Genomic DNA, 27,303 nt, shown 5'->3' on the forward strand with positions numbered 1-27,303 from the left:
TTCCCGAGGGCGGAGCCCATCAAACGCACTCCCTCGTCTTCTCCTCCTCCGGCATGCGAGTCCTGGAGACTCAAGAAAGGCTTGTTGAGTTGAAGAACTTGGAAGCGTTAATTCGGGCTGCACGGGGGTGGGTCGCGAGTCCCAGGAGCTCAGCCAGGTGTCCAGGCAGGGCCAGGGGTGAGGCAGCGCCCGCATCGGCCTCCCTGTTCTTGCCGGCCCAGTGGCCGGCGAGGTCTCCGCGGGAACGGGAGGCTGGCCGGCAGCGGGTCTGTCAACCCCTCGCCTTGCGCAAAGGCTCAAACTCATTAGGCAGGTGACACAGCCTTTGAGAAACTGTTGTCGGAAAGAATCAATCAGCTTCAACATTTTAAAGCAAAATGGGCGTCAGTCTCCACGGAGAGGCTCTGGTGATGCCCTCCTGGCCTCAGCTGTCAGGGCTGCTCCGGGGCTGGGCGGGGGCGGAGCCCGCGGGCCCGGACCGCTGGGGGCAGCCACGCGTCCCGTGCAAAGGGAGGACTTCCTCTCGGGCTCCTCGCGAGTCACCCACAGTGAGACGGGACCCTGGCCCTGCTTGCCGGCTGCACGGCAGTCTCCCCTGTTCATCCCTTGAGAGGAGGGGCGGGGGGCCTTCGGCACTTGCCCTTGTTTGGCACGAGGGGCCTTTCCAGCGGACTTGGTCCCCGGTGGCCCCGGGCTGGCTGCTGTCGCCCTCGTGTTTGCTACTCAGAGACACTGACGACTCGCTGAAGGGCACCGGCCAGACGGCCTCACAGTGTCCAACAGGCAAAGGGAAGAAATAGAAACTCACAGGGGAGTGGGGAGAGTCTCCTCCGAGTTCTGTGCATCTGCAGCCGTAACAGGCCTAACAGACCGACCCCGAAAGCGTGTCTGGGGGTGGTGGGAGAGGAGGCAGCGGGGCGGGCAGAGGCGCAGAGAGACGGTGAGGGGGCTGGCATTTGTCCTGGTCCCCATGCCTGTGCCGAGCTTTGAAAGGCCAAAACCCGAAGGTCAGAGTTTGGAGGAAGGAAAGGTTTACTGATCAAGAAGGTTCCCACCAAGATATTAGGACCCCACTGGTGCCTCACATCCCACTTGCTCCCTGGGCCAGGCCAAGGGCTCTAAGGGTTTGGGGGCACCGGGGATGCGGGACACTGGTGGCAGGTTTAACTGGAGGACCTTGGAGCTCGGCTGTTTGTGGTGAAAGGGGCGCCGGCACCAATCTCCTTGGACAGCAGACCCTGAGCTTCTGAGAGTTTCTGGTGTTAAGTTCCGGTCATGCCCAGTCCTTTGGGTCCGTGCAGGTCGGGCGGGGGGCAGGGGAGTGGAGGCGAGACTTTGCCGTCCTCCGTGCAGGCTGCAGCCACGTGACCTGCGGTCTGGGTCCGCCGTCTCCGAAAAAGCCGCTCCGTGTCTCGTTAGCTGGTTCTGTGCTCACAGACCCAACTGGCAGGGCAGGCCCCTCGCCTGGGCCCACAGCCAAGGCCTCTCGAGAACGACTCTACTGGGGGGAAGTTAGTGAATAAATCCAAGACCAAATTATACTTTGTGTAAAAGGACAATTTCTTGAAACTTTAGGAAAAAACCCACCGATGGCGTGAAGGAAGAGTGAGTGCTTTCCTCTCGCACCGGCCTCCTGGGAACGCACGGCTCTGTGCGCGCCGACCGGACGCGGAGACTCCGAGGGCTCTGGGGAAGCAACGGCCTCGTGGTGTTCCTGGTTTCCCCCACGGGAATCCTCTCTCAGTCCTCAGCGGAGAAGCAGTAAGTGGGCATCCCAACGCCCAGTGTTTTTACTGTGTTGTTCTTAAGATCTGAACCAGGGGCCTGAATTTAAAATGAGTAAGTGAATGGAAGTTTGAATTTCTAGCTTCTTTTAAGAAGCTAGACAATCTGGCCAACACGTCTTCTTGGTGAGAGTGGTTGGAGCTGGGGGCGGGGTGGGCAGCCACTACTGTGGAAGGAGCCCCAACCTCGGATGCACGGGAACCCCTCCGGCCCAACCACTGCCCATGGGGCCCCCGCGTCCCAGGAGCTGCTCTGTGGGGACCACGTCTCCCCGAGAGCAAGAGCGGGGCATGCCCATCCCTCCCTTATGTGCCCTGGGTCCTGTGAGGAGGCTCCCACCTGCCGGTGCCTGCCCTGTGGGGCTGGGGGTCTCCCGCAGGCCGGCACTAGGGAAGTCAGGCAAAGCCTCAGGAAGCGGTGTCGTGCCTGCCTGGTTATCGGCGCTGTTTCTGAACCTTTCTTTTCTGAACCTTTATTTTGTAGGCAGGGGTTTCACTTTTTTTAGTGTTGTTCTGTGGATGGTGGAGACTTTCAGGACGAGCCCTGGCCGGGACCTTTGGCCTCAGCAGGTGACTACCCTCCAGGGCTGGTGTTCGGGGGCCCGCAGCAGCGTGGAGTCCTGGTGGTGGATGCCTGCCGGTGCCCACAGCAAGGTGCCCGGGGTCCGAGGCAACTGGACCGGCCCCGCTCCTGCGGCCAGGCAGCCACCAGGGGCTCCTCCTGCTGCGGGTCACACGTGGGCAGCCGACGCCCACAAGGCCAAGTCCTGGGGTTCGCTCAGTGGGGCTGAACTCCTTGTAAGACAGCCCCTCGGAGCTTTCTCCATCCCCAGAGAGCAGAGGAGGGGGTCAGGCAGGCCCCCGTGTGGCTGCGGTTTCTCACGTCTCTCTGTGATTGACAGCCCCCGTGTCGGCACCTGCAGATAATGAGATCTGGAAACTGGAATCTCCAGCAGCCGGGCCTGCCAGGAACATCATCCTCCGTCCTCGGTCTCTGCAAGCCGCTCCTGCCGCACGCACGACCTCCTGAAGATGTCAGGACGCAGCCAGGAGCCAAGGCCACTCTGGTCCAAGTGGCTATTGGCTCTCAGACGTGTGGGAAAAGGCGTCCTTATCTAGGAGAATTATGGATTACCAGAAAAGAGCGATCCTTCATTAACCTGCATGTGTTTGGAATGTAGATAATGTCTGTCTGTCATTACTCACGGGGCCATGGGTGGGGAGGTCGGGGGCCGAGTCGGGCCAGCGGTGTCTCTGTCATCAGCGGCAGCGTGGGCCTCAGCGTCGAGGTTACAGCCACTCAGGGTGTGTCGCGCTCGCCGAGGGGGCGGCCCCGGACCTGGAGGCTGGGGCTTGGGGCTCCTACCTGTCCCTTTCTTCTTCTCTCCTGCCACTCGGGCTGCGAGCTCTGTGACGGGCCGTGGTGGACTCACGTCTCCGCGCACGGGTGTCCCGTCTGTGCCGTGAGGGAGCTGCCGCTTCCTGTGGGAGGGGGAGCAGATGCTTCAGGAGACAGGCCTTGGGCTCCGAGCTCCACTGAGGTCCCGCGCATGGGCACTGCCGGGGTGCAGGCCGCAGATGGGCATCTGGACACCAGCTGCCTCAGGGGCATCCGGGTCGGGCAGCGGAAGGCCGTCTTGGGGACTGGGGCCAGTGGCCGGCCAACCGGACAACTCAGGCCAGGCTCCGAGCAAAGCCCACGACCAAGGGCGTCTCTCCGGGGAGGCTCACCTCTCTGCTGCTCCGGCCGCACTCCCGCATGCCATGGACGCGTCCGTGAAGGAGACCTGGGCGCTGGGGCCTGCCCCTCCTCTGCAGGGCTCGTCTCCGGGAGCGAACAGGGCCCTCCGCTGGCCTCAGGGGCAGAGACTCCGCTGAGGGTCTGTCCTCCTCGGTGGGACCTGGGGGTCTGCCCCTGCTCAGGAGGTCCAGCCAGCCAGGGGCTTCTCCTGTGAGAACAGGGACATTTGGCACCGGCCAGAGGGTCTGCCACCGCCCTCCCCACCCCACCCCCAGGCGGAGGCGCTGGAGCAGGATCTCCAGTCAGACTGAGCTCTGTCCTGAGCGCCAGAGACCCGCTGTCCTTCCTGCCCCAGACACGCAGACACGCACCACTGTTTGAAAACCAAGGACACCCTCTGACCTCAACAACCCCCAAGAGGGCCCCACGGGGCACCGACGAGTCTCCCACTGGGTGACCGGCATCGCCCTGGCGCCCGGGACAGTGTGCTTCCCCTTTTCCCCTCAGCGGCGTCTGAGGACAAAGAACAGCTGCAGGGACCTGCCCAGGTCCCACCTGGAAACCAGAATGAGCACGGGGGGCACCGAGTGTGCCCCCCCCACAGCACTGGCCCTCCCCGTGGAGCTCCCCACCACGTCTGGGCCGAGGGGCTCGGCGCAGAGGGCAGCCAGCGGCCGGGTCCCCAGCGCCGAGGCCCGGGGCCCGCGTGGCAGGGAGAGAACATGGCCGCCCCGCCGCCGAGCCCGGCGAGCAGCCCCCGCAGGAGGAGCCACACGGGCGCCTGCGCGGCCGGGCGGGCGGGCTGGCTCCCGCCAAGCACTAACGCCGCGGTGGCGGCGGGGGACGGGCGGTGAGAGACAGACCAGGGCAGCTGCAAATGAAAACCACCCTGGGGAAAGCTACAACGAGATAAAGTTTTCGACAATAAGATTCCGCAGACTGCTGACGGGAGCAAAGCTCAATATTTTAGTCTCAGTACAAATCTGCCTCCATCCCCTACAACTCCCATGCAGCCTGCCCACAGCTGCACGCTGTAAACAACCAACAAATCTATTTCCATCAGCCCTGCTGATGCCAGGAGAAACGCGCCGGAGCAGGAGACGGCACAGATGCGGAGCCTCACCTGAGCCGGGCGCTGCCCTCGGGTTGGCCCCGCTAACTCAATATCGCCGCTGCAGCGCGATCGGTCTCCTGGCAGCGGGCTGGCTCCGCGCACCGCCTCTCCTTCCAGCTAATCTGACAACTCCAATCCAAGAAGCATCAAGGGCCCAATTAAGAAGACACATCTTATCAAGGAGCTTATTTTGCATAACAGAATACAAATGACGAATAAAAATTTAATGTTTAATAACTTAGTACAAAGAGGGCTGTTGATATGGAATGCCTGGAATTTTTATGGAGGCTGTCAGACTTGTGATAAAACTGTTATATAGGAACACTTGGCAAAAAACAGCGTAGAATTTTTCAGTAATGGTGTGTGCATGATATTGCATTAATTCTTGATGGGGAGCTAACTGGAGGCCTGGGAACCAGCCAGGTCGCAGCGCCGGCGGAGGCGGCTGTGCGCGTGCGCGCGCGCTCCGGCACCCCGAGGGCGTGGCTGGACCCGCGCAATTCCTCCGAGGGCGCGACTGAACGGGTGCCGGCCCCTCCCAAAGCCCTGGGGCGCGTCTTCCGGGGACCGCAGGACGGATTCGCTGGGCTCCGCTCCTGCGCCCACACCCTGCTGCAGAGTGGGGAAAGGGCAGGCTCAGCCTCGGGGCCCCGCGGTCCCCCCTGTGAATGACGGGGAGCAGGCCGTCGGGGAAGCGGGGTGCAGAGGGGTGCAAACGAGCACGAGCCGCGTCTGTCTCCGGACGCCGGACACCAGGCAGCAGCTGCTACCGACGCGCAGCAGTCAGACCCGAGCTAGAAAGAGTCCTTAACTCCGCAGAGCCTCCCGGCGCTCCGGCCGAGCCCAGCCACTCACAGGCGCGTCCACGCGGACGCTCTGTGGGACCCTGAACGCTGCCACCCCGGAGCGAAGCCACAGCTACGGGACCCCCCACTGGACGCGGGCTCGGCCCCGTGCTGCCCTGCGGGCCCTAGACAGGCACCGCGCCTCTCGGGGCGTCCACTCCTTCACCCGGGACTCCGCGCAGCTCTGAGCCCCAGCCCGGAGTCCGCACACGGCGCCTGCCCGGGACACCGGCCGCCGCGGGCAGTCAGGACGCCGCCCGCCCCTCACTCAGCCCCCGGGCCTGGCCCAGCGGAGCCTTGTCCCCACCCTCAGTGGCTTTCGGCTGAGCTGTAAAGCCTCTTTGGACCCTGTGAGTCCACGAAATTCCAAACGTCCATCCGGAGAAACTGAGCCTTGACCTCCAGCGACGCTTCGTGTCACAGTGTCCACTAACGGGGCCTGAGCGCGGGCCGAGTTGGAGGGCAGCTCCTCCCAAAGTGGGCGCCGGAGCGAGCGGGCAACAGCGAGTCCCTGCTCACCCTGTCCCCTCGCACTAGCGCTGTGACGCCGGGTGCGCCGGGGGCGCCTGAGGCTCAGACACGCAGAGGACAGCGTGGCCCCTGCAGGGCCGGCAGCGGACCCAGAGGCGGGCTGGAACCTCGCGCAGGGCGGGGGAGGGACGGCGCGTCCTCTCCGAAACCCTGACCGGCTCCACGAGGCTCTGCTCTCCGCAGACTCGGACTGGAGCCGCTGCGCGGAGGGCTCTCCCGCGGGCGTCTGCCGGGGACACGGGGTCTGCCTGTGGGCCGCACTCCCGCCGCCGCCGCCGGGTCCTCCCCGACACACGCACCTGGTGTTCGGTGCCGGTGCCGGTCCCAGCGAGCATCTGGTACTCGGGGGGCCTCCTGTGCCGCCGCAGGGCCCTGTCGCCACGGTCAGGGCCGACTGGGGGCTCAGGGAAGGGGCCACCCCAGCCCCACGGCAGTGCGGAGCCCGGAGCCAAGGGACGGGCGGGCGCTGCCGCCCCCGTTTCTCTGGGTTCGCACGCCGGCCCCCCACGCGAGGGGCCTTTCTGGACCCCAGTCTGGGCGCCAGTGGGAAGGGGCCGCAGTGAGTGTCTGGGGCCCAGACAGGACACAGCCTTGTCCCTCGACCTCACCGCATCGGCCCTGGCCGCCGGGTCGCAGACGAGAGGAGGACCCTCCTCTGCCCCGGTCCCGCGGGGGTGCCCAGGGGCCCAGCGAGGAGGACGGGCGGGGTCTGCTGCTGCCCCCGCGTGCGCGCCTGCCCGTGCCCCAGAACCGTGTCCCGCAGCAGCGGCAGTGCCCTGCCCCGGCGGCTGCAGAGGGTCCCGGCCGTGTGTCTCCGCCAGCGCCTCTGGCTTCGGGGTCCTCCTGCCAGGCCCGGGGCCCCCAGCACCTGCACACGGAGGGGAGCGGCCAGTGCAGGGACGGCGGCCGAGACCCGCCCCCCACCCCGCGGCGCTGGTGCCAAGGCCTGGGGCCTCCTGCACCTTCCTCTCGAATTGCCCTTGTCGTCCTCTCTGACGGAACCGCCGTTTCCCGTTTTAACAGAAAAACAACCCCCGCCGGGTGGCGCTCAGTTGGCGTGCGGTCCCGGGCACCGGAAGGTTGCTAGTTCGATTCCCGGGGTCGGGGAATCACACGGGAGGAAACCAGTTGATGTTTCTCTCTCACATTGATGCTCGTCTCTCTCTAAAATCAATAAACCTATCATTGGGTGAAGATCTAAAATTGTCTTAAATTAAAAAAAACTATGAATCCGTTAAGCTGTAGTAGAAGGAAACACCTTTGGGCATTTTTCTCGTTACCTCAGGAGAGGAGGGGCGTCCCGCCGACGTCAGTGGGGTCTGCGCTGCGCCCAGCTCCTCCTGGCAGGTGGACGCAGACACAGGGGCCCAGGGGCCCTGCAGGCGGGGCCGACCGGCCCCTGCAGGGGGGACGCGTGAGGGTGGGAGCCGGGCACTGGCCCGCCCAGCTGTGGGGGTCCCCGTCAGACCCCTGCGGCCGCTCAGCTCCGCGTGGGGTGGGGCGGGACGCTGGCCCGCAGAGCAGAGTGCGAACCCGTCCCCCGTGGCGGCCGTGGCCCAGCCCCGCCGACGGGCCGCTCCTGGAGCCGCACGGAGCCGCGCCTCGGGCAGCCGTTGTGCGGGCACTTGACTCACACCCTTCGAGGGCGCACGGTTTCTGTGACGAGACGCCGAGTTGAGAGAACTCCGCCCCGGGTTCTGAGGAGTAACGGACGTGGCCCTCGGCAGCCCCTGGCCTTTTCATAGTTCATAATGAAAATGAATGTTCATTTTTCCTTTAAAACTGTCTCGGGCTAAATGATACTGACGCCTTCAATTTTTAACATCATAATCAATAAAGGCTGCTTATGCACACTTTGCAAAACCATCAGTTTAGAAGTTGGAAAAAAAAATCTGCATATGGCTGCAGCTTGCTGGCTGGAACGCGCACACTAAATCTTCCGAGTTAAAGTTTTACTGGTGTGTTATGAGTAAAAGTGCCTGGTCAGCCGTCTGCCAGTTTCCCTGCGAACATCCATATTTCCAGCCTCGCTAAACACTGGGGGCAGCGGCCGCCAGAGGCCACCTCCGCAATTAAACAGCCGCGCGCGGCAGCACCAGCAAGGGCAGGTCACGGGGGGACCGTCTCGGATTAATTTGAAAAGTCCATAAAGACTGGACGTGCCCCGTCCGGGATGACAGACAGGCGGTTAAGTGTCTGAGAAACGGCTGAGCCCCGGGGACCGAGGCCGGGGAAGGGGGAGAGGAGACCAGAAGGAGAAGGGACAGAAGGACAGGGTGTCGGCGTCCGACGCCTCGGCACGTGCCGATCCTGGCGGGTGGGTCTGCCTCCCCTCTGCTGACCCGGCAGGCCCCCGGGTCAGTCCTGGGGGGTCGGCTCCTTGTCCAGGGTCCCCCAAGCCTGGGGCAGTGCACTGGCCTCTCTTGCCGATGCTTAGGAAGAGTCCGGTTCATTGGCCCTTGAGCGTGAAGTCAGAACGGGGGGGACGCTGCATCTTCTCGCTGAGAGTCGCACTTGGAACAAGCAGCTCTGCTTCCACGAACACCGAACACGTCCAGGTCAGACTGCACGGCGTCAACTACTGAAAACCTCCCATCTGGGCGGAGAAGGAAGGGGTGGGAGGACCCGCCTTCCCAGGCCCTGCGGTTCCCTGTGGGGTCCCTCCATTCTCCTCAGAAATGTGGCATCTTCGGGGCCGAAGTGCCGCTTCGCAGGGCAAAGGAGGGGCGAGGGAGCGGGTGCGAACTTGCCCAGAGTCGCATCTGCGGGGCCCAGCAGCCCCGGCACCCTGGGAGCCCCTGGGGGCAGGGAGAGACCCCACCGTGCACGCAGGAGCTGTCTGGGGACGCACCTGTGCCACCTGCCTCTGGAAACCTTGAGACCCACCCGAGAGGGGCAGGCACGGCGGTGCCATGGGGGGGGTGGTGCTGGCCGGGCCTCCCCGGGGAAGGCGGGACCCACGGGGCGCAGAGGGAGCGCCTCCCCGTGTCCACAGGCACGCTCGCCCGCGAGCTGCGGGGCGCACAGCGGAGACCCCGTCTCTGCGGCTCTCCGACATCGGGGCTGGACCGGCCGCAGGACCGGCCCCCAAACCCCTGGTCCCGGGACGGACGGGCGGGTCCACCGAAGGGGCGGGGTGTGAACGGAGCACAGAGTCAGCGCGGGAGGAAGCTGTCACAGGGGAACTCAGACCAGGACCCAGATCTCGCGAGCCAACTGCCGCCTGAGCACTGGGGGCCAGGGCCACCTTGGCCGGTCCCCACCCCCCCCACCCCCCCGCAGTCAGCGGAGCCCTGACTGGGAGCCGGGAGCCGCCTGCACTGTTGGTGCCAGCGTCCAAACACACCCATCCTGCTCCCCGGGGACACCCACTTTCCGGGGAAGCGACAGCAGCTCAAGTCAGCGCGAACGACCCCAGGGGGCGGCCCCCAAGTCCAGTCCCGCTGTGTGCCAGCCGCCTGGCGCGAGCGTCCAGGCGAGGCCTGGCGGCACTGCGGGCGGGGTTCCCCCAGGGACGGGGAGGCCGCCCCTGTCCCGTGGTGTTTTTACCTGCCCCCTTCCTGACGCACTCCGCGGCAGGGCAGCTGGGGAGGGCGGCAGCGCGTGCCTCCAGCAGGTGCGCCCGGCCGGGGGCCCTAGATCCAGCCCCAAGTCCCCGCAGCTCCCGCTTGAAGCAACACCCGGGGGCCCTGGCTGAACCTGCCGCCCAGGCACCTGCCCGGGGATGAACCCCAGCCTCCGGCGGAGGGGCCGTGCGCGGAGGCAGTGCCCTTGGGTCTCATGTACCTCTCTTCCTCGGGGCAGGCGCTCCTTCTGGGCGCAGGGAGGGCGCAGGGAGGGCACACGCGCCCTTGGAGGGAGACAGAACTCCGTGGACGGCAGGAGCTGCATTCTCTGACGTCTCCAGAGTGGCGACACCCGCCTGCACGGCAACCTGTGAGCGCACAGAAAAAGACAAAAGGAAAAAGGTGGAGATTACGAGATGTACTTCCCGCAATATTTAATAATCACATTGAAACACTGACATAAATTGCTCTGCATTTACAAATCTCGGTCTCCTTTGAAAATTACACCCTAGCATTTAATTCACCAAAATAACTCATGTTGTACAGCACAACAATGTAGTGAAATAACTCATCTCGAATATGTGGATGGGAATAGATTTAACACGTCTGCACGGAGCGAAATGAATTCATCTCGAAGCTGAGAAGCGGCTGCTCTCTTCCGAGAGCCGCCCATTACTTTGCTGTTCCCTTCAGGTTCCTCGTTTGGTTTTGTGGATTACTTCAGGAATTAGGGGGTGAGAACAGCAGCAATACTGGGTAGGTTTTTCTCTCCTCGAAGCAGGGGGGAGAGGCGTGAGTAATCGCGCGTGTGTATCAGACCGCGTCTCGCTGAGAATTAGGCCCACGACGGTGCGGAGGCCGTGGAGAGCCGCGTCCGCCGTAGGCGGGTTGGTTCGCTCGGGAAACGCTGTCTCCGTTGCGACGTCCCCCCCACAGAACTCCACAGGTTGGAATTATTTTGGAAGTTGCGTGTAAATCGCCGAGAAGAACCCAGCGTCCACGTGCACGCGGCCGCACCGCAGCCCCCGGAGGAATCCCTCCGCCGGCGGGGGCCTCCCCTGAGGACGCGGAGGACGCGTTCGCGGTGTCTCGTTTTCCCGAGAGGCTGCCCAGGGCTCCGGGGCCGGGCTGTGAGTCCGGGTCGGGTCCGGGCTGGGGGCACCGGCGCCCCCGGGGGCAGAGGTGGTGGGGACTGAGGACGGGGGCCGGCGTGGGGAGCTGAGACCACGGCTGGAGGGAGGGAGCACGCGCCCTGAGTTGGGGGGGGCGGCGGGAGGCAGCCCCCGGGGTCGGACTGCGTGGGACCCCGGAGTTGCCGGGGAAGGGTGGGGGAGGCCGAGACCCCACGCAGGCGCCCTGACGGGACCCCACCCCAGGAGCTCCCGGGGCGACGGGGAGCGAGCGGCGGCTGCTGCCGGAGGGAGAAGGGGGCCACCGTCGGCATCAGCCTCGGGGGATCCCCCTCGTCCTGGTGAGGGACGGTGACCGTGACCAGCTGGGTGGTCTCCCACTCCTCCTCCGTCCCTGAGGGGACTCTCTGTCCCCGGCTTCTGCGAGGTGTCTTTGTGACGCCCTCAGCCTCAGGACACGGCCCCGTGGTCGCTTTGTCCGATGACCACTGACCAGACGTGGTGTGACCGCAGGGGGCGTCGACGTGCAGGGTCTGACTGCCCTCGGCCACTCCCACGTCCACCGGGACCGAACACCCCCCCCCCGGGCAGCCCCGTCCCTGCGGCCCGGGCCCTGGAGTGAAGGACGGGGGGAGCCGACCCCAGTCCCACCTGCTGCCCGGAGCAGAGCCGCCCCGTCCACCCAGCGGGCCCGGCCGGAGAAACACCCGCCCCCGGGGCGGAGGGCTGTGTGCCCCGCGGCGTGGCTGCAACGGTGACGCTGCAGGGCGAGGTGGGAGTGGGGACGCGGGAGCCCCCGCTCCGCCTCACCTGGTGGGGGGGGGCCCTCGGCCATCCCCCCCTTCCTGGGCCCGTGTCCTCGTGGGCAAGGTGGGGCTTCCCAGTAGCCGGTCCAGAGCCCCGGAGCCCCCTGGGGAGGGGAGGGAGCAGAGGAGGAGGCACCTGTCACCTGTGGGAGGCTGGCGTCCCTACCTGCACCTGCACCGCACCCGGTGACGCGCTGGACCCACACGCCCTGCGCACCCCCCTGCCACCAGCCTGGAGCTGGGGTCCCAGCGCCCCCAGAGACAGTGCCAGGGTCTCCGGGCCGGGACGGCGCGCAGCGGCCTCAGGGTGGGGGGTCCTCCCGGGAGGGGGGCTCTGACAGAGTCCGTGAAGAGGAGGGACAGCTCCCGCGAGCGGAGGTGGGGGGCTGGGGGGGGGCAGGCAGCCCGCAGTCACTTCAAGGCAGTTGTCCTCCGCCACGCCAGGGCCGCTGTCAGAACGGCGACCGCGCCGAGCTAATTAGCAGGGCTCGCCACTTTACAAATCTGCGCGGCTCTCCTGGCACCGAGCAGCTGCTCCGGCGGAGAGCGGCGGGAACCCATTAAAGACCCCAGGCCTGCAGGGGGCGGGCAGGGGGGCCCACGGGGGGAGGGGACTGCTCTGCAGCCGTGGGCCGGCCAGGCAGTGGGGCGGGGGGCGCGGCCGGACTGCGCCCCCGGAGCCGGAGCAGGCTCACGGCTCGCCCCCTTCCCCTCTGGAGCCGCTCGCTCTGGGCGTTCGGCGGCTTTGGAGGGAGCCCCCCGAGCGCGGCAACCTGTCACGGCGCCCTGTCAGCCGCCGTAATCACAGTGTGACTGATTTACTGACTGGCACCGACCGTCCTGGCTCGGGGGTCCACCGCGCCCGTCTCCAAGGCTGCCTCCACGCGCGGGAGGAGGCTGCTGGCTCCCCGGCCCGGCTGTCACTCAGCGGCGGGGGAGCCACGGCGACAGCTCCCGCAGCCCTCGCCAGCCATCTCGCTGCATTTTGCTCCGATATTTACGGCCGCCGACAAACGGACAGAATGTGGGCAGTTGGAGGAGCCGCACAGACGGGGCCAGGGCCGGGGAGGGTGACCGGGGACGGGCGCCCAGCAGGGCTGTGGCCGGTGGGACGCTGAGGCGCCCAGCAGGGCTGTGGCCGGTGGGACGCTGAGGCGCCCAGTGGGGCTGTGCGGGGCAGGCTCGGGGCTCCTGCCCGGGGAGGACGGTGCAGGGCTGTTGGCTCTGGGCGCAGGGTCCGCGTTCCCTGGACCCCTGCAGCCTTGGGGGGTGCACCACCCCCTCCCCTCCCGACACCCAGCTGTCCTCTCCTCATCCTGGCTCTGCCGCCACAGCCCCGGGACACAGCCCCCCGGACCTTCCTGGAGAAGGGGTCACGGGGCGCCTCCCCCGAGGGCCTGGAGCCCACATCCCCGGGGCTGGCCCCTCGGCGGCCTCTGCTCCCCCAGCCACACGTTCTGGGGCATCTGCGTGGGTGCACAGGCAGGCAGGCCAGCGTGCAGGACAGGACAGGACAGGCCACACCAGCCTGGGCTGCCCGGGCCCAGGGCAGTGGGAAGCCACAAAGAAGCCACGTGGCTGCCTGGGTTGGTGCTACGAGGGGGTGGGGGCAGAGACCGGACCGGCTCTGAGGTTTGGCGTCACCAGGAGAGCCCGCCAGGCACCCGGGGCAGAGCCGGGAGCCCTGGCCCTCGGGGTCACGTAAGTGCCGGGTCACGACGGATGGTGGCCGAGCAGCCCTCTCCCGTCTCTCCCTGAGGCCCGTCCCACCTGGCACTGCCCCCGCGTCTTTGCTGTGGCGACAGCTGGAGTCCCCACTTCCCAGGTGCTGTGCCCCCAACCTTCAGAGCCACGAGCCCTCGTCACCCCTAAGCCCCAGGAAACAGAGACACGCCCCACGCAGCTCCCAGGCCGGCAGGGAGTAATGCTTGCAGCCAGAGATAATGTAACAGTTTATATATAGATACATTTTTAAACGGAAACCGTGTAACAATGCACACAGGCTTTTAAAACAAACACAGCGGCTGTCTCCTCAAGCAGCGACAGGGGAGTGCAGGGAGGGGCGGCAGACCCTCCACGACAGAAGGAGCTCGCTCTCCAGGTGTTTGTCCCTCTGCCCGTCTGCTGGGGGCGCCTGCCCTCATCCTCTGGGACAAGCGGTGTTTGGGGGCAGGACGCCTGGAGGACAAGCTGGCCAGAGCCTGGCTGCGGCCATGCGGTCTAAGCCACAGAGATGCCCGGGAGGCCGGGGACGGACAGGAGCTGGGCCCCCAGGCCTGTCCCCGAGCCCCCCGACCCCCACGGGTGAGGGTTCGGCCGTCTCCGTGGCCCCTGTGTCGGAGCGGGGACCCAGAACCCAGTGGCCCCTGCCCGTCAGGGCTCACAAACGAGAGACCGGCCAGGAGGACGCCTGAAAGATTCAGACGGAGGGACTCCCGCGGCCACAGACTCTCCCGTCTGTCACAGGCAGGCCCACCCCCCAACGCCTGCGCACCCAAGGCGTCCGCCCCCACCCGGCTCTGAGCACCTGCGGCCTCCTGCACGCCGAGTCTGCTCCCTGCAGCTCAGGAGCACGACGCACCTGCTGGGCAGAAGCCACGCTCTCAGGAGGAGGAGGGGCAGCCACACAGGCCCCGCCCACTGTTACCTCCCAGCCGGAGGCTGAGCACCCAGAGGGCACGGCCCCTGGGCAGCAAAGCACATGTTATGGGGTAGGGGGCCCGAGGGAGGAGGCGGGCCAGCGCCCACACCCACCTGCTCTGCTCCCGCAGACGCTGGGAAGGGAGGAGAGGGAGAGAAGTTCATGGTTTTTTGGGGTGAACCCCTGGGTCACCGGGTGGGGCTTTCCTGTGGGAACCGCAGGGGTGAGAGCGGAAGACCCCACGGTTCGAACCGTCCCCTTCACCGCGGCCCCGCCTGTGGGCAACACCCAGTGCCGTGTGCCGGCGCAGTGGGCCCCCACGAGCACGGCCAGGGCCAGGACCAGAACCAGAACCAGCGCGCTTCAGAGCAGATGAGCCTCCTTCATGCCCGGGGGTCTCTCTTTCCTCCCCGCAGGGGACCCCGCTGCACGGCAGAGCTCCTCCCCCTCCCTCCTCCTTCGCACCCGACCCCTGACGCTGGCTCGGTCCCGGGCCGTCCGGCCGCCCCAGGCTGGCCGCGCTCAGCTGGGCCCAGGCTGTAGGGGACTTCTGAGAGGCACCCCTCCCGCCCACGGGACGCTCCCCACCCCGGCCCCAGGCGGAGGTGAGGAGGTCGCCGGAGACGGTGGGAGTGAGAACGCTGCCGGGCGTCCTGGGGAAGGCGGGCGCCCGAGGACAAGGGCGGGCTGCGTTTGTGGCCACCTCGGCGGCCCACGCCGTGGGCGGGCTCCCAGCACGAGGCCCCTCCACTCAGGCTCGTGGCCACGAGGCTGAGATTGGCGCCCTGGCGTGGGTGCCTGCTGGCAGCCGAGGGCGGGGCCGCTGATGAGCTCGCCCGCCTGGGGGCTCGGCCACCGACCGACCACCTGCAGCCCAGGGGGGCGGAACAGGTGAGCCACCCCGCCCCCACGGAAACGGTGCTGTCTGGGCCACAGGCGAGAACTCGCTCCCTCGAAAACAGGCCACCAGCCACTCCCACGGAACAGGCTGCGGGCGGGCCCGCCCCGCCGTGCGGGGAGAAGGGTCGCCTGGCTTTAGCGCCCGGCCTCGCTGCGCCGTGACAGCCGTCTCGCCGCCTTGACGCGAGCCGCCGTGAGGAGCCTTGACAGGCGACCGGCTTCCCCTGCCGCCCTTCAGGCAGCTGACAGGTGCTGCCCCCCCAGCACGCACGCACCGCGTGGGGGACGGCTCCCCGGAAAGGCCCCTGGGAGGCCGGCGCCCGGACAGAAGCCAGTCCCCAGGGCCCTGGCGGCCGCGCGCCGGGACGGAAGCCAGTCCCCAGGGCCCTGGCGGCCGCGTGCTGGGACGCGAGGGGGCGGGGTGCTGGGCGGGGGCGCCCTGCGCCCGGGAGGCCGGGGTGGGCCATGTGCTCTGCGCCGCGCGCCTCTCTCTCTGTCTCTCGTCTCCCACGCGCAGCGCACGCCCGCCTCCTGTCACTGCCTCGTCAAGGCCGCTCCGGCCCCGACCCACAGACCTTGCCTGGTGACAGCCCGTGACAACTCGGTGCCCCTCCACTGCCTGCTCCGGGACACGGCGCCCCGGCGTGGCCTCCGGGCGGCCACAGGCTTCTGGCCGGACTCTGCCCCCCCGCCCGCCTCCCACTGCTGCCCCCCCCATGCCCCAGGACCGGCCACCCGTGCCCCTCCAGGCCCGCGAGGGCAGCAGGCCTGGCCACACACGCCCGTGGGCACCGTGATGGGCCGGCGGGGCCCGGGAGAGCTTCTCCCCCTTACTGACCTCGGTCTCCCTGCCCACGGAGTCAAGGTCAGGCTGGACCGGGAGGGGGCAACTGTGGCTAAAGGCTACCCTGCCCCGCCCGTGTTTGTCAATAAAGCTTTATTGATCCCAGCCCTGCACGTTCAGTGACGCGTCTTCCTCGGCAGACGGTGGTGGCGGCTCAGCCGCTGTGAGCGAGGGGACTCGGGGGCCAGGGTGCTCTCTCCCTCGCACGTGGCTCAGGAGCCGCTGCCACCGGAGGGTCCCCGGTCTCCTGCGATGTTGGGGAGACGGGCACATCCGAAAGTCAGAGGACCACTAGCTGCCAGCTGCCTGTCCCCTCTCACCCCAGCACCCAGCGCCTGCCCCGCACTCGGAAATCCCTGGGGGGCCACGTCCTCCAGGGGGAGGGGTCTCAGCGCCCCGTGACCAGGCAGGGGCTGACCCAGCGAGGAGGCAGCCTGGGCCGGGCCGGGTCAGGTCTCCCCGCCACCCTGTCCCCACCCGGACCCTGCTGCGGGCCGGCGGGCGCCTGCACTTCTCCAGCGTTCTGGCGGCAGGCAGCCCCCCAGGGCTGGCGCACCCGTGTGAGCGGCCCGGGGCCCATCGGAACGCGCCGGAAGAGAGAAACGTGCAGCCGACCTTCCCAGGCGAACGGGCTCCTTCCGTCCTGACCCGGAGCGGCCACCACATGGGGCCTCCGCTGGCACGTTACACGCGCGTACGTGATACGGCGCCCGCCCACGCCGCCTCGGCGTTCCCGCAGCAACGTGCCCGTGCGCAGGCGCAGTGACCAGGCGTCAGCCCCCGCCTGGCCCACCGCAGTCGGAACAGAGCCCGGTGGGAGCGTGCGCGCCCCGCCCCGGGCGTGGGGCGCCCACCCGGGATGGGAACGGCCGGGCGTCAGGCTGAGCCCTGGGCACGGAGGTCAGCGGTGTGACGCACAGGCGACCCCGTTTCATCACAGCTCCCGCCGAGACCCCGGGTGGCAGGCACCCCACTGGCGCTGGCTCTCTGATCGCAGACGCCGCCGGCGGGCGGGCCCCACGCGGCCACCTCCTCTCGCCCCCGGGAGCCCCTCTGCCCGGGCCCGGCTCCGCACGCCGGTCTAATCGCACATTGTTCTCCGAGCACCAGCCCTTTACAAATCATGTGACATAAAAAGAAAAATAAGTAACATTGTAAAGACAGTAATGAGAACTGTTGAGCTAAAGTGGCTCTTAAAGAAATCCTAATAAATTCCAGAATTTCTGGTCTCCTGGCAAGCTTTCTATTTAGGAGAAAATCCGTGATCAATGGCTGCGGCGCGCGGCATTAGGTCCGCCCGCCTCCGGAGCAGGGAGCGCCCGCGGAGGAAAGATGGCATTTCAGGGAAGAAAGCTGACATTGAGTCCATCACTGTCATCGCTTCTGCCATAAAGCAGCTTCAAATATTAAAACATTCTTCATCTGCGCTCCGTTATTGGCACCAGAAATTGTTTTCTCTCTGTCTGGTGCGCACTTGAACTGCCGCGCGCTCCCCCGAGACTCGGGCTGCTACCCAGGCCTCGCAGCGTGCTGGCAGCTGACGCGGCGCTGCTCCTGTGTGCTTGCCACTCACGCCCCCGCCCCCGCCCCGGCCGCGGCCGCAGGCGCGCTCCCGGACGGCTGTCAGCCTCGGCAGACGGACGCCCGCCCGCCCGCCCGCCCCCGCCCTCCTCGGGCCTCAGCCCTGCCCTGGTGGTCCCTAGCCGGTGCCCGGGCAGCCCGGTCCCGGCAGATGCCGCAGCCCCGTGCAGACGCCGGCCGGCTGCGGGAGGCACAGAGGCAGCCGGAGCTGCCTCCGCGTCCACCCCAGGGTCTCTGGGAGACGCAGGGAAACCCTCACTTTCACACGGCAACAGGTACGCCCACCTGCAGGCCACGCCCCCTCCTGTGGCTGGAGGGCCCCCTGGGGTCCAGACCTCGGCCACGCCCTGGCGTCTCTGGGCTGCACCCCTGGGCAAGGGTGGGGGCGCCCCGCCCGCGGTCAGGGCGGAGGGAGGCCCAGTCTCACCCGGACATCCGGGCCCACAGCTCTCTCAGGCATCCTTTGAAAAAGTTCTAATTCCAATTAAAATCAGAAAGAAACACAACCTTGCAGGGTCTGAGAGTCCCTGCATCAGCGCAGTGGAGTGCCCAGGGCCAGGCCCGCGGGGTGGGGGAGGGGACCCCAGCCCACAGGAGGCCGCAGGGCCGCTGACGGCAACGTGCCACCCACTCCGGTCTCCGAGTCCAGGCCATTCTGGGTCCTGAGCTGGGCCTCGGGTGGCTGGAGGGCCGGGCGCCCGCCTTCCCAGACCCTGTACTGCGGTGCCCACACCGCCAAGATGCAGGGAGAGCCGCCTGTCCCGGGGCCCAGGAAGGAGGGGGTGCAGCACAGCAGCTGGGCAGTGGGGCGCTGGCGGGGCCCTGGACGTGACCGGCAGGGACGGCCCCCGGGAGAGACCCTCCGACCCCTGACCGCAGGAGACGCCAGGCAACCGGGTGTCCCCGCCCCCCCCCCCCACGGCAGTCGCCAGCTGTGCCCTCCTTTTTGCCTCGCCCCTGCTCAGGGCACCCCGCGCCCTGGGCAGGATGAGTCCCGAGGACCCTGCCCCCGGCACGCCGGGCACCTCGGGCACCGTCGGCCCCACTGAGGCCCGCTGGCCCCTCGGCCCGGTGGGGCTCAGCGTCCCAAGTTGCTGGCACACGGTGGGCGCTTCACACGCAGCCTCACACAGATTCGAGGGCAGCGAGCAGCCTCCCCAGGGGGCCGCCCCTGCCTCGCTCTGCAGGCCCCATCCGGCCTCCGGCTCTGTGAAGAGGCGGGCCTCTCCGCCAGCCCGGGCCACCTGACACTTCATGCCCCCAGCGACCACACCTTCGGCGACCCCCCAGCCCCTGGTTCTCCCGGAGTGCAGCCCCCACCGACCACAGGAGCTGTCGGGGTGTCGGGACCGCTCCCTCCCCCAGGGGTGCTGCTGGCCTGGGCAGGGCTGGGAGCCGGGGAGAGGTCTGAGGCCCAGGAGCAGGGCAGAGCCCCAGTGGGTGTGGGGTTGAGATGGGGCAGCCGGCTGGGCTGGGCCGGGCCAGGGCAGGGCACAGCACGTGACAGACGCTGGCCTCTGGGCCCCAGCAGGCTGCCCTGCTGCCCGGCCGGGGTCACCACCCCCAGCAGACACGGCACGTGGCTTGGGCGGGCGGAGCGGAGGGTGGACCACGGGCCTCTGGGAGGGAGGGTGGGCAGGAGGAGAGCGGGGAGACGGGACCACACAGGGAGGCCGTGGGGGGAGCCTGCAGCCATCTGCCGCCGCTCGGAGCTGACAGACACTCCTTCCGCAAGGCCCGCGCCCGTCAGATGAGTCAATCAATCAAAAAATTCTTATGAAACTTAATCATGGAGGGTCGTGTTAGGGAGTGGGGAACAGATTAAATTACCACGGTATTAGATACGGGAAATGATTTCTGTCAAAACCATCTTTACTGCAATTATAATATGTTAATTATGTATTTCATTAAGTAAGTGGATCAGAGTCTGCACAGACGCAGTCACGTGCAGGCCGGGTCCTCCGCTGCGCGTGGCGGGAGGGCTCCCGCGAGCGCGCCCGCCTGTGACTGCCGCTCCCCGTGTGCGCCGCGGCCCGGGCGGTGGGGGAGGCGTCCCGGCCCCGGGCTGCCGGAAGGGCCCGGGCCACAGCCCGCCTTGCTTCTCCAGGCGTCCTCCAGCGGACAAGGCGCTGCCGAGGGGCGGACACCGCTGTGTCCCGCCCATCTGCCGGTAACGTCTACCCGAGACCCCACGAGGGTCACGGCCCACGGGCCCTCGGCGCAGAGAGGCCAGCCGTGGGAAAGCCACGCGTGGCACCTGGGTGCGGACGCTCCTGCCCCCCCCCCCGTGGGTGGCGGCTGCCCCTCCAGGGCGGAGCCTGCAGCAGCCTCGCGGCCACGGATAGGACCACCCTCGCGCCCGTGACCCGCTGCTCTGCACACCCAGCGGCCTGCCAAGCCCCGGCGCCAGGCCCCGCCGTCCGCAGGGCTGAAGTGGGAAGCGGGACGAGGGCGGACCTGCACCGCCAGAGCCGGCTCGGACCCCATGCCCTGTCTGCCCCCCGCAGGGGACCCTGCCCGAGCTCGACTCCGGCCCAGGGCACCGAGCCCACCGCGGGGCAAACCCTGCATTCCCCCGGCAGCGACCCCCGCCGTCCGCTGGCTCCGAGGCCCCTGCTGCAGGGTGCGAGGGGTGGGTGAGCCACGGAGCAAAGGAAAGAGGAGCGAATCAGTACTTTTCAGGAGGGGGAGGCTCCCGAGGCCCGTGCGGGCCCGGGGCCCGGTCCCGAGAACGTGGTTGTCAGTGGGAGGAGGCCCCACAAGGGGGGACGGCGGGCGAGGCGGCGGCCCGGAGCGCGGGCGTGCAAGAGCCGGGGAAGGGGGCTGGTCTGATGAAAGCCCCGCCAGCCTCCCCGGGGAGACGTTACTTTCCTCATTATCCCGCTGATGGGCCTTATTTCTCCTGCGCCGCGCCGCGCGCCCCTCCCAGCCCCGCGGGCCGCGGCGGCAGCGCCGGAAGAAACCCGTCACCTCCGTCCAAACGGCGAGGAAAGGAGCCGGGCGTCCTCCTCCTCCTTGGGGGCCGCCGAGAGCCCCCCCCCAGCCCACCCTCCTCTGGGCCCGCCGCCCACTCGTGAACCCCAGTCACCTTGGCGGCGGCGGCGGTTCCGTGCCGCTCCCGGGTCGCGCCGCACACCCGGCGAGGAGAGCAAAGGCCCAAGTGGGGGAGGGGCCCACGGGGGGCTGGCGCCCACCCTGCACCGCAGCGCGTCCTCCTGCGACCGGACCACGGGGGAGAGCGTGCGCACGCAGGGCGCCGTGACGTCACCAGGCCCCACGTGAGGACGCAGCGGGGTGGGGGGCGGGGAGTGCTCTGGAGGCGCAGGCTGCGACCACCTTACCAGCGGCTGGAGCTCGCAGCAACTGTTAATTAAGTGCATTTCTCATTACTCTTCAGTAAAGAGGTAGATTTCATGATGGAACCTAACAATGGATGGTAATTTAAAGTGGTGACAATAGTTTAATTACTCGCACACACACAAAAGTTAACTTCATAACTTATTTCTTTGTAAGAACAAGTTCATTTAAAATATTTTGAACTGTGCATACAATTATCACTTTGACTGTTTCCTTCGTGACTTCTTGGAGACAAAGAGTCAATTCTGCCCGTAAATTTCTCACTAGACAGTTCTTCAGACTGAGAATCCTGTCTCACAAAAATACAAAGAAAGGAAAAAAAGGGGGGGAAAGTCCCACCACGGGTTGGGACCTCCCGAGGGCTCGGGAGCCGGGTGGGCGGATCCACGTCCCTGCCTTCCTGCCCTCGGGCGCCCCTCCGGCGGGCACAGCACACAGGGGACGCCGGGGCGGCACCGTGGGGGCCAGGGGGTCGCCGGCCCATCTGCCCTGTGCCAGGCTGCCCGGACGGGTGGCCGCATGAGAGGGGCCCTCCCTCGGAGCCCGGCACGGCTGTGACTCGCGCTCGACGGCACGAGCCTCTGCGCCCCGGGCCTCACCCCTCTCTCCTCGCCCGAGGGACTTCTCCTGAGAGTCCACCGCGGGGACCTGCACTGGAGCCCGTGTGAGCAGAGGAGCGCCCTGTGTCTCAGCCAAACCCCCAGCCGTGGGCTGGGGCCTGGGGTTGGCCCCACGCCGACCTGGGCTTCGATTCCCGGAAACCTGCAGGCGGTCCTCCCGGGCATCTGCTCGACGGGCCGCCTCGCGTGTGGGGCCCGGAAGAAGGGGACACGCCGGTGGCCGCGCTCAGCCGTCCCAGAGCCCCTGACGCGGCTCACAGTGTCCCGTGTGGCCCGATGCTGTTCCGGGGCCGGCGAGCGCCTGGAGACAGCCCTTGACCCCTGCACCCACCGCTCCCAGCCCCACCCAGGCCTGGCACCCAGTAAGTACGCGCAGTAGGTACTCAGTGACGATGACGGAGACTAAACAGCATGTCAAAGACCCAATTACGGAGCTTTCTGTCAAGATGGCGGCACAGGCACACATGAGTCACCTCCTCACTCAACCACATCAGAATTACAGCTAAAGTGTAGAACCACCATCACTCGGAACCGAGAGAAATTGACTTGAATGGGAGTCTGACAACTACAGACTTAGTGAAACCACGTCCATCCAGACTTAGGCAGGAGGGGCGCAGACACGGAATGGGCTGGTCCCTCGCCCACGTGTAGTGGATAACAATTCAGGGGAGACATCTCAGGAGCGAGGAGTCCCAGCCCCACACCAGGCCCCCAGCCCAGGGCTCCAGTGCCAGGAAGACAGGTCCCCACAACGTCTGGCTGCAAAAACCTACAGGGACTGAGTCACTGGAAGAAACTTCTGGAGCCCAAACAGTTCCTCTTACAGAACCCACACAGGGACTCACCTACTCAGAATCACTCCTCCGAGCTCCAGCACCGGGGTGGCTGCTTGAAAGGCACCAGTGGCACACAGGGAGGAGCTGAAGTGTCTGGTGTCAGGGTGAGCAGACGCCATTGTCCCTTTTCTAATGTTCCCCCACGGAGCTGGCAGGCTGGTTCCATTTCTGAGACTCCATTGACCTGGTGAAAACTGTCTGAACTGCCTTGGAGATCCGCAGAGGCTCCGCCCCTCCCAAGCTGCTTTCCCATAGGATTGGCTGGTCTTGGTTCCTGCTTCACAGCTTCCGGAATCCTCTCCAACAAGCAACAGCTGGTCTCAGTGAGCCCTGGGCTGGGAACTAGCAGCCTAGACTCACAGCTTGGCTTTGCCTGGGAATCCCCAAGCCCAGCACAAGTAGCAGCCATCTCAGGTTGCTTTACGGCTCAGAAAGGGCTGCCCCAGCAAAACACAGGTGGGGGCTGACCTTGGCCTGCACCACCCAGGAAACCCCAGGCCCAGTGCACCCACTGGACAGCTACAGACCGCGTGGGAGCACCACCACCCTGCCCCTGCACAGCTGGTCCTCCATGGAGGGCGGAGGTTGGTGGTCCGTGGTCACAGCCAGTCCTTGCAGCTGACCGGTTCTGGGTAAATTCCTCCCATCGACCTGCCACAGCAACCAAGGCTCAACTACAAGAGGAGGGTGTGCCCAGCCCACATGAAGGGTGCACCCTGAGGACCCAGCTTGGGTGGTAGGGAGGCTGTGCCACTGGTCCCTACAGGACACCTACTGCATGAGGCCACACTACCAAGACAGGGGGTCACAGCAGCTCTACCTAAGACACAGAAACAAACACAGGGAGGCTGCCAAAGTGAGGAGACAAAGGAACACGGCCCAAATGAAGAGACAGATGAAAACTCCAGAAAAAGAGCTAAGCAAAATGGAGACAAGCGATCCATCAGATGCAGAGTTCAAGGCACTGGAGACCAGGGTGCTCAAGGAGCTCAGTGAGGACGTGAGCCGCACACAGAAGACCCGGTCGGAAACCAAGGACACACCAACTGAAATAGAGGACAGTTTACAGGGAAACACAGTAGAGTGGATGGAGCCGGGATTCTCATCAATGATTTGGAACATAAGGAAGAAAAAACAACCAATCAGAACAACAGCAAGAAAAAAGTTTCCAAAAAAAAATGAGCACAGTGTAAGCAGCCTCTGGACAACATCGAGAGGTCCAACATTCACCTCATTCACCCGGGGGTGCCGGGGAGAGAAGAGGAAGAGCAAGAAGTTGGAAATCTATTTGAAAAAATAATGAAAGAAAACTTCCCTAATTTGGTGAAGGAGATAGACATGAAAGTTCAGGAAACACAGAGAGTCCCAAACAAGTTGGATGCAAAGAGGCCCCCTCCAAGACACATAATTAAAATGCCAAAGGTTAAGGAGAAGGAGAGAGTCTTAAAAGCAGCAAGAGAGAAGGAGACAGTTACCTCCAAAGGAGTTCCCATCAGACTGTCAGCTGATTTCTCAAAAGAGACCTTGCAGGCAAGAAGGGGCTGGAAAGAAGTATTCCAAGTCATGAAAGACAAGGATCTACATCCAAGATGACTCTATCCAGCAAAGCTTTCATTTAGAATGGAAGGGCAGATAAAGTGCTTCCCAGATAAGGTCAAGTTAAAGGAGTTCATCATCACCAAGCCCTTATTATATGAAATGTTAAAGGGACTTATCTAAGAAAAAGAAGATCAAAACTATGAACATTAAAATGACAAACTCACGACTATCAACTGAATTGAAAAAATAAAAAAACCAACTAAGCAAACGACTAGAACAGGAGCAGAATCACAGAACCGGAGATCGCGTGGAGGGTTGTCAGCGGGGAGGGCAGGGGAAGGAGTGGGAAAAGGGCACAGGGAGTGGGCAGCGTGGCCGGCAGGTACAGACCAGCCGGGGAGGGGAGGGACAGTGTGGGGAAGGGGGAAGCCCTGAGAACGGACACGCACAACCCACGGACAGGACCTGCGGGGAGGGCTGGCGGAGGGAAAGGGGGGACTGGGCAGAGGGGGGCAGAGGGAAAAACTTGAAGAAATGTAATAGCATGATCAATAAAATATACTTGAAAAACAATTTTAAAGATGCTATTAAGATTGGATAGCACTGGGCGTTCTCAGGAAACGGTGACGTTTCTGGACGCGAGATGCGCGTCCGAGCTGGTGGCGGGCGAGGCCGACAGCCGCCCCTGGGCGGTGGGGTCAGCTGTCCGCCGAGGCCCAGCGCGCGAAGGCGGCGGAGGGAGGAAGCGGCCCCTTCCTGCCTCGTCTCCCCTCCTCCTGCGCTCCGGCCGGTTCAGGCCACGGGCCCCCGAGTCTCAGGCTGAAGGACGCCGCCGGCCCCCTCCCCGGGGGACCAGCTTGCGGGTGGCAGATCCCGGGACCCCACAGCCTCTGTCACCTCGTGAGCCTCTTCCCGACGACCAGCCGGTCGGCCAGCCAACCCCGCCGCCTCTCTGTGTCTCAGACAGACGCCGCCTTAGAGACGGGGATGGGGACGCGGCTGGGGTTCTGCCGTGTCCTGGGGACTGCACCCCCGCCCCTGCCCCCAGGGCCTGCTAGAGGGGCCGGGTGTGCGTCTGGGTGTCCCTTTCCGCAGTCATCAAGGTGGTGAGCAAGTGAGTGAGTTCAGGGATCCTCGGCCCCGCCGGCCTCTGGCTGCATCCCGCGGCCGGCTTCGGGCTTGCGGGTGGCCCTCTGCCCCCAAGCCCTCCTGTTCCCCCCCCCGCCCTGCACAGTAAGGCGCCCTCTGCCCAACAGGACACCACACCACCCGCCGGCTCCCACCAGCTGTGATCACGGAGCGGACGCCTGGGTCCCGACGCCCAGCACAGAGCGCGTCCCCCTCGCTGGGGTGACGGGGCTGGGGACCCAGAGAGCGGTCGCTCTGCGCTGGAAGGCGCCACAGCCGGGGCCTGCGCCTGGGTCTGGGCTGCGTGGGAGAGCCCGCCCTGACGGGCCCGTCCGTCCGTCCGTCCGGGACGTGCGGAGACAGAGGCGGCGGCTTTGTCGCCCAGCCCCGGGACCTCTGCGGGCACCCTCGGCCCGCCCTGCCCCGTCCCCACCTTTCCACGGCGGCCCACCTGTCAGGCCTCGGCCGCCGCTGCGCGCCGACACGTTCGCGGCCGGGGAGGAGGCGGCTCTGGGCAGGGCCGTGATTCATCCCGGCCTGAACTTCGGGTGACCTCTCCCGGGCGCCGAGGCGCGGCTGAGCGCGGGGCCTGGGAGCTTCTGGCCCGTTCTCCTCCAACAAACACACCTTCCTTCCTCTGGAAAGGTGTACCCCCCCCCCCCCGCGAGGTCCCCGGGCGGTGCGGAGCCGCGGCAGCAGGTTCTACAACGTGACAGTCACAGGCACAGGAGCACGGCGACAGCTCGGCGCGGGCCCCCCCCCCACGGCCTCCTTTCGCTGGGCCGCCCGCTCTGCCGCGGGGGCGGCGGCCGGGGGGGGGGCGCGGTGCGGGCCGCTGGGGGGCGCTCACGTGCGGCCCGAGCCCGGGCGCGGCGGGCCCCCGCGCGGTCGGGGCGAGGCGGGGGCTCCCCGTGTGAACGTAAAGCGACCCGAGGGACATAAATACATAAACCTCATCACAGGACAATATACTTTTTATTTGCCTGAATCGTGTTTGTATCGGCCGAACCGACCGCGGCCCGGCACACGTTTATTAGAAAAAGGGCTCCCCGAGAGCGGGGGGCTGCCCTCGCCCCGAAGATGGATGGGCCGCCTTCCAGTCCGATTAGGGGCCCGGGTAACTCACTCACGCCCGCGCGGAGCCGGGTAACGAGGGGCTCGCGGCGACCCCGAGGAGGGCGGGGGCGGCTGCCTGTCCATTAAGCGCTTTATTACAGCGCCGGCAGCCTCTCCCTAACTCGGTTAGTCCCGGCCGCGCTCCGCGCCCCGCCCGCCCAGCAGACAGCGCCCGGGGCTGCGCGCGGGCTGCGTGCGGGGTGGGCGGCCGTCCCAGGGGCCACCGAGAAGAGGGGGCGCCCGGGCCTGGCCAAGGGTGAGCTGCAGCGTGTGCGTGCGGTCAGGTCACACCACCGCTCAGGACTCTCACAGTCCGTGTCTGAGAACAGGAGACAGTTTCTTAAAGGGCCTCTTCCCAGGAGCTCAGCGGCCTGGCGGGGTGCGGTTCCAAGCCGTGTGGCCGAGAGCCCGGAGGGACGAGGCCTGTGGGGACGGACAGAGGGGGTGCGGCCCGCACGAGCCCACTCTGCCCCTCCGTTTGGGGTGGGAGCCAGGACCTGGGGCCCTTTGCAGAAGGAAGCAGAGGGAGAGGTGCCATCTGGGACCCACCTGCCCTGCCCCCCTGCTCCTGGCACCCTGGAGCTCAGCTCGCCCTGGGGGTGGTGAGGATGACACGCCCACCTCCAGCACGCTTCCCGCCCCTGCCCCCCCACCCCCACCATCACAGGCTCCTTCCCAGACCAGCACGACGTGCCCCCGTCCCGTGCCAGCGGCAGCGTGCCTGGCACATTGGGGGCCCGTCCCGCAGGGGCCCTCCGTCCGGCCGCTGAGCAGGCCACGCACTCCCCAGCACACTGTGTCCCCGACGGCCCACCTGGAACCCACAACGGGCCCCGCAAAGGTGAGCACTGTCGGGAGGAGGCTGGACACACTGGGGCGCTGGGGACGGGTCTGTTCCCGGGTGCAGATGGGGGCCGGGCGCCCAGAGAGAGGCGGGCTGCCCCCAGCGCCCCAGGGAGACGCCGGCAGGTGGGGCTGGGAGCAGATCCCCCCGCCCAACTCCCGGACCAACCCACTCCAGTGAGGCAGGGAGGGCCACGCAGCGGGGCCCCGGGCCCAGCTGGACCGGAGCTACGGCCTGTCCCTCGTACCCCTGCGTTTTGAGAAAAGCGAACCACGACCCCGTGCTTCTGCTGCTGAAGTAATTTAACATCTGCCTGCACCTGAGTCTAATTGAAACAATTCATTATCAAATTTACTGATCTGCTTAATGATTTTGTATTT

At 66.2% G+C, this 27,303-nt stretch overlaps 1 long non-coding RNA gene across 1 annotated transcript; it reads right to left on the minus strand.

The window, feature by feature from the left end:
* Window positions 1-1,698: 1,698 nt before the first annotated feature.
* Window positions 1,699-22,427, minus strand: LOC123806188. Its single transcript, XR_006783439.1, has 6 exons — window positions 22,306-22,427; window positions 9,802-9,949; window positions 3,516-3,733; window positions 2,991-3,266; window positions 2,125-2,899; window positions 1,699-1,824 (listed from the first exon to the last, which is right to left on the minus strand). It is a non-coding gene; the product is annotated as an uncharacterized LOC123806188 (long non-coding RNA).
* Between the last annotated feature and the right edge of the window lie 4,876 nt (window positions 22,428-27,303).

The sequence above is a fragment of the Phyllostomus hastatus genome, unplaced genomic scaffold (assembly GCF_019186645.2).
Source record: "Phyllostomus hastatus isolate PE091 unplaced genomic scaffold, TTU_PhHast_1.1 phas_scaffold_345, whole genome shotgun sequence".
In the NCBI taxonomy this organism is placed as follows: Eukaryota; Metazoa; Chordata; class Mammalia; order Chiroptera; family Phyllostomidae; genus Phyllostomus; species Phyllostomus hastatus.